The following is a 10606-nucleotide window of genomic DNA, read 5'->3' on the forward strand; positions in this document are numbered from 1 at the left end:
TATTCTCGCTCTTCCTCTCTTATTACTTTCGTTTTTCATCTCTCTTACTATTCTCACCCCTTCTCCAGCATTCTCCCTCCTCTATCTCTCTCCTCTGTCTCTTTCATTTCTTCCTCCCTTTCATCTACAAATTCGTACACCTTATTCTTCTATTAGTCTCTCTTACACTTTCTTTTTTGCCAATATGTCTTTTTTTTTACCTTGCTGGTGATATGGGTTATTGTTTTACCTGTCATTTCCTTCACGCCTTATCTCACACACTCTTTGCTCAGTTTTTCTATCGATCTCAAACTTCCTTTCTATTTTTCTCACTCTTCTTTTTGTATTGATCTCATCGTCTCTTATTTTACGTTACAGCGGATTTGTTTGATCTCATAAATAAATAAATAAATAAACTTTTCATTAATTAGTCGCATTCTGATGTTTATTTATATCAGCCACATTCGACAATTAGCCTTACATCAATTTAGCTCGTTTAAATAATAGTGTCATTCATTCAACTAGTGCAGTAATTGCGATATATTTCTATCGACAAATTCATCAGGTTATATTCGAGTTTGTTTTGTTTTACATTTTACAAGTTTAAACATTTTTACTTGTGACTTGTCGTTAATTCATGTGATTCGATTAGAAGTGCGTGTACTTTTGGTTTTCTTTTTTATTTCCTTGTTTAAAATCCACAAGTATTTGAATTTGAAGAACTCCAGCTTGTTTATAAATTGCTACGCGCGCGCACGTGCACTTCCATTTACACACAATCACACATACGTACACTCACACATACATGCATACATACACACAGATGCACACACACACACACACACACACACACGTATGTGAATGCATACATACGTGTTATCATCCATACATATGTTCATACAATATATATATATATATATATACATGCATACATACAATTCATTCATACAATACATACGTGCACACATTCATGTATTCATACATACGTACATGCATATTACCAATATGATGCCGTTTATCCTCAAGATCCGATTATCATTACTCTCAAATTTCGTTAAGTATTGTCCGTTGTCTAATCATTGCCAGATTAAGACTTCAAATTCAAAATGCAATTCTGTCTGATAAGATTATCTTTCCCTAAATTCGATACTTAAATCCACGTGTGCACTAATCTTTTAATTTACTGTCTTAGCGAAGAAGGAACTGCCTGTGACCTTCATAGGCCCTCTGGGGTTTTGTATTTGGTTTGAACATTTATGGAGAAAGAAGACACACACATGCATGAAGGCAGGTAAGGAATCCTAGAGGTTTGAAGTTATGAGAAGAAAGAATTGGACTCACTAATGAATGTATGTGCAGTGGTGGGGTTAGTCTGGATGCAGTGAGTCTGAGCTTAGAAGAGCAGGGGACATTGTAGTATTGACAGAAAAAGAAGAGTGAGAGAAGACAACACTTAAATGTGTTGGTGAAAGATTCCTTGCCAATCAAACAGATGGCATTCTTTTTGGATGTTGTCTAGGAAATTTGTGTGTTGGGCAGCAGGACCTTTCCAGATGTATTTCAATAACTTTTAGCTTTATGGGGAGAAAGTCAGTCCAAGCTTAAGGAGACTGAATTAACTATTATGACTGTGGTCTTTCTAGGACAAAATCATCAGTGATTAAGAAGTTTAACCATTATATAGACTTTGACTTTTAATTGCATGTTATAGCTGAATGAAACCCTTAAGTCGTGTCTATTAAATCATTGTCCATACCTATGGGATTGTGTGAAATGCTTGTCCACTAATCTAAGGAAGATCCTTTCCATGCAGATCTTGATGTTGAGTGAAAAAGGTGGGGAAAACCAAATGACCTTACAATGATGCTTTCTTTTGTGGGAATTAGGTCCCGGTATAAAGGAGATGTGGTCCTTAAAACCCACTGGACATCAGAGCCTCATTGTAATGGGGGTGGGGTGCAGCATAAAAAATCTCTATTTAAGGACAGGTTTGAAGTCCTCTTGACACCTTTTGGAAGGTTCTTTCTTGCAGTGAGGCCTTTTTAAACAGATACCCAAATCGAGTGGTAAAATTGGTCTCAATTGTAATCTTAAGACCAATGGAGCTAAGCATGGGAATCAGGCCCTTCCATAGTTCATCTAGGGTGTCTCTGTTAGTGCCCTTAGAGATAGCTAAACCATCATCTCTTTATAGACCAAAAAGGACTGATGAAAACCTCTTTGTTAATATGTCCAGTATATATAATCCTATGAGGTTGCAGATATTCACATGCCAAATGAGCCTACTGGTCAGTTTGCTTGATCCAAGCCAAACCTTTGTTGAACAGTAGGGTTTTTCTAGTATGCGATATTACATCTATATCTCTATCTCTAATCCGTCTTACCCTTCCTTGCATTTAAACAATGCACTCCAGAACTATTTCACTAGGGATACATCTAAATCACTAAATAGGTGAGAGTGAAGGCACATGGCTTAGTGGTGAGAGTGTTTGGCTCACAATCATAAGGTCGTGAGTTCAGTTCCTGGTGGTGTGTTGTGTCCTGAACAAGATACTTTATTTCACATTGCTCCAGTTTACTCAGCTGCAAAAAATGGGTTGTACCTGTATTTCAAAGGGGCCAGACTTGTCACATTCTGTTTCATGCTGAATCTCCCTAAGAACTGCGTTAAGAGTAGGGAGTGTTTGTGGAGTACTAAGCCACTTGCATGTTAATTTCATGAACAAGCTGTTCCATTGATCGGATTAACTGGAACCCTCCTCATCATAAATGGTGGAGTGCCAAATGAGTGAGAGCATCCTATTCCCAAGGAAGTCAACTTTTTGACATTGCTAACCAATTTCCCTCACTTTCAAATCCCAACTGTGAATAAAACAATCAGAAACTTTTGCCATTTTCGTTAATAACCAAATTTGACTAGAATTTCATCACAGAATATTCTTTTCTACTCTAGGCACAAGGTCCGAAATTTTTGGGGAGGGGGCCAGTTGATTAGATCGACCCAGTATGCAACTGGTACTTAATTTATTGACCCCGAAGGGATGAAAGGCAAAGTCGACCTTGGTGGAATTTGAACTCAATGTGTAAAGACAGATGAAATATCATCATTATCATCATCATCGTCATTTAACGTCTGCTAAGCATTTCATCCGGCGTGCTACCATTTCTTCCAGCTTGCCGCCTTGCTTATATTACAATATTACAATAACCAATAATATGTTGTGCATGTATATTAATATTACGATCATGAAATTAGCATTAGCTTATCTCACTCTTTCTCACAGAACCCCTAGTAACCTTTTGACGAAGTACCACTAGGCATTTTTCCTGGAATGCAAACGTTTCTGGCAGCACACTGCCTTGATCACAGAATATCAAGATAAGAAGCTCTCAAAACTGAAAGGTACCGAATCTTCAATGAATTATTTCTTTCAACACATCATCTCTCTTGTTTTACAAATGGTTCTTAAGAAAAAGTAGCTTCAATGATTTACAGTGAAATGATATAAAACCAAAACACATAATCACATGGTTTTTCGGTTCAGTCCCACTGTGTGGATTCTTGGACAAGTATCTTTTGTTTTAACTTACAGTTGACAAAAATCTTGTGAGTGGAATTTCATCAGCAGGAATCATGTAGAAGTCTGCTGTACACACACACAGACACATGCTCAAAATACTGCTAACATGCTATCTCAAAGAGAGCATTTTGGCAGTGCAATAGACTTGAGTATACACACACACACACACACACACATATATATATATAATTGTTTAGTGTGTATTTTTGTATAGTCTATTCTTAGTTTTTCATTTCTGGGTTTATTCTTGTTTCTTTCTATTCAGTTTCATTCTATGGTTTTCATGATTTGGTTATATTCTTGGTTGGTTATCTTTGACTATATTCTTGCTTCTTCCTATTCAGTTTCATATTTGGTTCAACTGTAAGGTGGCAAGCTGCCAAAATTGTTAGCACAACAGGCTAGATGCATAGCAGCATTTTGTCTGAATCCAAATCCTGCTGAAACCAACTTTGTCTTTCATCCTTTTTGGGTTGATAAAATAAGTACCAGTGAAATACTGAGGTCAATGTAATCAACTCCCCCCCCCTCAAAACTGGTAGCCTTGTACCAAAATTTAAAAGCAATATTTTGTTCATCTTTGATTATGTTTTTTTTTTTCCTCAGCTATGGTTATGTTGTTGGTTGTGTGTGTATGTTTGAATGATTAAATTATTTTGTCTATTTTACTCTTTTACTTGTTTCAGTCATTTGACTGCAGCCATGCTGGAACACCACCTTTAGTCAAGCAAACTGACACCAGAACTTATTCTTTGTAAGCCTAGTACTTATTCTATCGGTCTCTTTTGCCGAACCGCTAAGTTATGGGGATGTAAACACACCAGCATCGGTTGTCAAATGATGTTGGGGGGACAAACACAGACACACACACACACACACACATACACACACACACACACATATATATATATATACATATATACAATAGGCTTCTTTCAGTTTCCGTCTTCTATATCCACTCACAAGGCTTTGGTCGGCCCGAGGTTATAGTAGAAAACACTTGCCCAAGGTGCCACGCAGTGGGAATGAACTCGGAACCATGTGGTTGGTAAGCAAGCTACTTACCACACAGCTACTCCTGCGCCTATTTTATTATTTATTTAAGCAACAGTCACAGAACAGCTGTCAGGAATCTCCACAAACTTGGCTATTATGGCAGAGCAGCAAGAAGGAAGCCACTTCTATTCAAGAAGTAATATGAAAAATTTGAAGAACTTTCAAGTATTCCCTTGCTGGTCTCCAAGAAAGACATTTTAAAGTCAGAAAAGAACACAGCTCCCAAGACTTTCGGAAACATTTTTTTCACACTCAGAGTTACTGAAACATGGAACAAACTACCTGCATCAGTTGTTAGTTGCCAAGACATTGCATCCTTTAAAACCTCCATGCTTCCTGAAATTCACCAACACTACACCTGACATCCCCTTCCCCCTCCATACGCATGCACACCTGTATATCATGACTCATACACTGTTCCCTTTCCTGACTTTTCTACATAATTCTATCTACTGTACATAACACCTTTGGTGAGTTGTGCACCTGAGCACGTGTGTGTGTGTACAATGAAAGAACATGTATCAGTCTTGTGTCATTTGTTGATATCTGTATAATGTTATAGTTAAGTAAAACTCAGGTAAAAACATTTTAGTATGCTATACAAAGCTCATCCCCAGTAATTGGCTACCTGATGTCATCACACAGTAGAAATTCTCTTGCTACTAGATATACATCAGGAATTCGATATACATCAGGAATTCTATAGTATCCCTATGGTTTATATAAATAGATTAATGACAGAAATTGGAATGAACAACATTATTTATGGCAAAAGGATCTTGCAAAGAACTTATTTAAACAATCACCTGACGAGGGTGACTATTTTACACCTCGGATGTAAGATGATAATTGCACAACATCTCACCAATGTACTGAAGATGAAAAAATGTGTCAAAGCAATTGTAGTGACTTTAGATAAAGAATTTGGCAAAAGAGACCGATAGAATAAGTACTAGGCTTCCAAAGAATAAGTCCTGGGGTCAATTTGCTCAACTAAAGGCGGTGCTCCAGCATGGCCGCAGTCAAATGACTGAAGCAAGTAAAAGAGTATGATTTGTTCATATTTCCTTAACGGTATATAAAGCTACATCCATACATGGTAGTTTCAGGAACAACCAGACATTTACTCTCTCTCTCTCTCTCTCTCTCTCTCTCTCTCTCTCTCTCTCTCTCTCTCTCTTAGTTATAAATTTTGGTTGATATAAAAAAACATGGAAGTCTTTGTCTGATTGAAAGATGTTGTTTGTTGTAGTTGTTGCATTAAGAAAATAGTAGCTATTTGAAAACATAAAAGCACAACAGCTATCTCCACACCCCATCCCACCTCCAACACCAGCAGTGAGATGGGGAAAATACAAAATAGAACTGAAAAGATTTTACTTCATATTTAAGCAGAACAGTTGACCTTTTCAGTACTAATATCTCTGTATTATAAATATGTGCCAACTAATCTAGGATTAACTATAGATTAAGAATATGAATATAACATATGAACCTTTGTCTCTCTCCCTCCACCCCCACCCCACTCACTCTTGTATTTAAAAGCTGGTCAGAAATGCATATCAAAAGTAATATTTTACATAATCAAAAGCAGTGGGTTAGCAGAATCATTAACAGAGTAGGCAAAGTGCTTAGCAGCATTTCATCCACCGTTATGTTCTGGGTCCAAATTCTTCTGGGGTTGACTTTATTTTCCATCTTTACTGAGGTCGAAGTATTTGATTAAACCTTCCCCCCAAATTTGCTGGCCTTGTTTCAAAATTCGAAACAAATATTTTACGTAATCATCAGTTTTGCAAATACAGGGTGTCCCAAAAGTCACTGATGGGTTTCAGGTTGTTACAGTTGACTATGGTGCTGCTCATTGGGTATGACTCCTTTGTTAACTACCTGATTTACGATGCGGGTGACAAGGCCCAAACCCACACCACCAGATATTTTAAGCATCGCAGCAGTGATTTCTGATGGGCCAAGAGCTTTTTATATGTCTTCATATCCTTAATTACTTTATCTACCAAAGTACACTGAATTCAAATAGCTGGTCCCTCAATTGGGTCAACATTTGGCAGACTCTTCTCCTCCCATCAAGCAAAGTGGCAAATGCTAGTGTCACACAAATGGCACCCATGCTGGTGGCACATAAAGGCACTCATTACACTCTCGGAGTGGTTGGCTTTAGGAACAGCATCCAACTGTAGAAACCATACCAAAACAGACTGAAGTCTGGTGCAGCCTTCTTGCTTGCCAGTTCTGGTCAAACCGTTCAACTCATGCCAGCATGGACAACAGACATTAAAGGATGATGCTGATGATAGTTTAAGTCAGATGGATAACTTAGACTATTTTGAAATATTTCCCTTCATTCTGGGTTGAAACTCCGTCAGAGTTTGCTGCCTGTTCTCACTGGACCATTTACTGTCTCAAAGTCCAATGGAAAACACAGCTTCTACTTACAATTCACTGATGACTGGTTATCTAACCTATGGAGCTAGCACTGTTGCATATTGTCAAATGTTTCTCTGAAGTTGTCATCCTATGGATACCTGTTTAGTTTAAAACATACTAGACATACCACACCAACACCCTCTGTAAAGTATGCCTAAATCTAACCATCAGTATAGACTGTATTATTCTCAACGTATGGGAACATTTTAAAATTTTATATATATATTGACAACAGCATTTCTAATGATATTATGAATCAATATCAGCTGCTGTCTTTCAAAAATCAGTCACACTTTTGAACTGAGACAACGCCTATTACGTGTTGAAATATTGTGTCACAATATAATTGAATTGTTTGCTGATGTCATGCTTAAGAGCATATTTTTACTAAATTTCTCAAAAACAAGGATCTACTTGTGACATAGAAGAACAGGTCTCTGATAGCATGGTTCTGATAAAAGTGACCCTCATCGTTGAAATGTTGGAATTGAAAGTAATAAGTTGGTAGTTGGTAAGGTCAAAGGATTTACTCTACTTGGGAATGGGACAAACTGTATATTAAAGTGGATCCCTGGAGGAGAGAAACAAAGAGAGAAAGGGGGAGAGAGAGAGTGGGGGGAAGAAAAGGGAGAGAGAGAAAGGGGATGGTGGAGAAGACATGCTAACTCTGACTGTGGGACATATTGTCAGTGGATAGTGAAGAGGGCACCATCAAGGGTTTGGTTGGTGTGCTGGTTTGGAATGACTGGAGGTGATTTCACAGTGTGTGTGTGTGTGTGTGTGCATATGCGTGCGTGTGTGCATGTGTAAGTTTGGTGAAGTGAAAAAGAGAAGTTTTGCCTTGTGTCAAAAGTATGGAGTAAATTGCAAAACATGCTTTATTACTCTGTGTGCAGAAGCAAAAACAGGATATTGTAATCACTTGTCTTTGTCTGTTTGTCTGTGTGTTAGCAAAATTACTGGAAAATGGTCAAATGGATTTTCACCAAATTTGGCAGAAATACTCATTGGGTGAGTGGCTTGAAATGATAAACATTTGGTTTGATTATACAGTTCTATATTTAAAAGATGAGGAATTATTTACATTATTTACATTTGACTGATATTTGTCCTCACCTTGTTTGTTAACACAACATTTCGGCTGATACATCCTCCAGCCTTCTTCAGGTGTCTTGGGGAAATTTCGAATCTGGGTTCTCATTCCTAAGGTATTTTTTGATGTTATTATTATTCAGGTCACTGCCTGGAATTGAACTCGGAATCTTGGGGTTAGTAGCCCGCACTCTTAAGTACTAAACCATATGCCTATGGGCATAATAATAACATCGAAAAATACTTTAGGAATGAGAACCCAGGTTCGAAATTTCCCCAAGACACCTGATGAAGGCTGGAGGGTATATCAGCTGAAACGTTGTGTTAACAACAAATGAGATGAGGACAAATATCCATCAAATGTAAATAATGTAAATAATGCATTTGGTTTGACTATCTTTAAACATACAAAATACATACATAGATCTGTGACTGTATGTGTGTGTGTGTGTTTGCATGTGTGTGTGTGTGTGCATGCGTATGTGTGTACAGTGATGGGTTCTATGCAATATTTTCTATAAGTATTTCATTTTGTTCACTTTTTTCATATGAATTGATCCTCATCTGCATATATATAGACCATAGTGTACCTATGCACATAGATAGGTGTGGATACATACATACAACAATAAATGCATAGATATGTGACTCTGTGTGTGTGTGTGTGTGTGTGTGTGTGTGTGTGTATGTGTGTGTGTGTGTGTGTGTGTGTGTGTACAGTGGTGGATTTAAGGGTTTTGTTTATTTATGAGTTGATTTCTTAATTTCACCAGAGTATAAATACCTATAAATAAACAGATAAATAAATAAATACCTATAAAAAATGGTGATACTTAAAAAACAAAAATAAAAATTCAGTTCAATTAAAAAATATGGGTAAGCAACGAATTGTAAGCCACACTATAGTTTGCAAAAAAAATTTAACTGCACACAGGGTATGCATTGCTCCTCCAATGCCATTTTTTTCATTAAATGTCGTTGCACTCAATTGTGGAGCGTTGCTTCTGGAGGTAATCACAGATGATAAATAATAATGTCTCCATAAGCAATTGGTAGAATTGCTTTTGGCAGGGAATCAGACTTGAATCTCATATCTATCAAATTCCAGGTATCTATGTTACCAATTACTCAATTTTTCCAAAGACTATGTGTTGTGTCCAGTAAAGTTATATATGTGTGTCTGTGCCATGGGAAAGTTTCCTAGAGATGCCTTCTGCATGAAGGACATATGATTAAGTGTGTACTAAAATACTTTATGTAGTAAACCAAAAACATTTTCAATAAATTAAAATTACATTTAGAAGCGTTAAGACTGCCCCCTCCCCCACCGGTGCTGAGGTGTGATCTGTAAGAGTCCTGGGCTGGTGCCACGTAAAACACACTCCTGATGGTGGCATGTAAAAGTGTCCATGCAGCACCAAGTAAAAATGTCTGTGCGGTGCCATGTAAAAGTGTCTGTGTGGTGCCACATAAAAGTACCCAGTACACTCTGTAAAATGGTTGGTGTCAGGAAGAGCATCCAACTGCAGAAACCAAGCTAAATCAAACTGGAACCAAGTGCAGCTCTCTGGTTTGTCAGCTCTGGTCAAACCGTCCAGCCCATGCTGGCATGGACAACAGACATTAAATGATGATGATGATGATGACATTTATAATGAATTGTTAAATTATTAGTATTGTCAATAATTGCGTGAGAGACAAATCCCATGCCATTATTTAAAATTCTGAATATTTTTTCATAAACTGTGGTAAGAAACTTGCTTCCCAACCACATGGTTTTGGGCTCAGTCCTACTGTGTGGCACCTTAGGCAAGTATCTTCTACTATAGCCTTGGGCCGACCAAAGCCTTGTGAGTGGATTTGGTAGATGGAAACTGAAAGAAACCCATAGTGTATATATATATATATATATATATATATATATATAATTTAGAGAAAAAACACTATTAAACAATTCAATAATGAAGAATGTAATTCATACCCTCTATAAAATAAACATATCATAAAAACCTTATTCTAAAAATCAATAAAGTACTAGTTTTGCTAAATTGAATTTTTCCCTGTAAGTTTTGGATTTTATTCCCTAATATTATATATATATATATATGTATATATATATATATATATATATATATATATATATATATATATATATAAAGTGTAGTATATTGCCACTTAAGTGTGGCTGACCCCTAGGGGTGGATGTTACTGTTGCTTTTAGCCCCAGGAGGACATCTCCTCCAGCTGGCTTATCGACACACGACTGTGTCCTGTTTGCCAAGGGAGTTATCCCTCTCACCTCGGCCAGCAGCACGAACGTATCCGGATTTCAGGGTTATTTCCCTTCGTCGGCGTTCGACAGCTGATGACCTTGGTGAGAGAGACAAATCTGGCAAAACCTTATATCTTCTTTTCCAGTGACATTCTTCACTGATATTGAAAAGGTGAAAACA

This window comes from Octopus bimaculoides, chromosome Z, assembly GCF_046866305.1.
Source record: "Octopus bimaculoides isolate indiv1 chromosome Z, ASM4686630v1, whole genome shotgun sequence".
NCBI classification, from domain to species: Eukaryota; Metazoa; Mollusca; class Cephalopoda; order Octopoda; family Octopodidae; genus Octopus; species Octopus bimaculoides.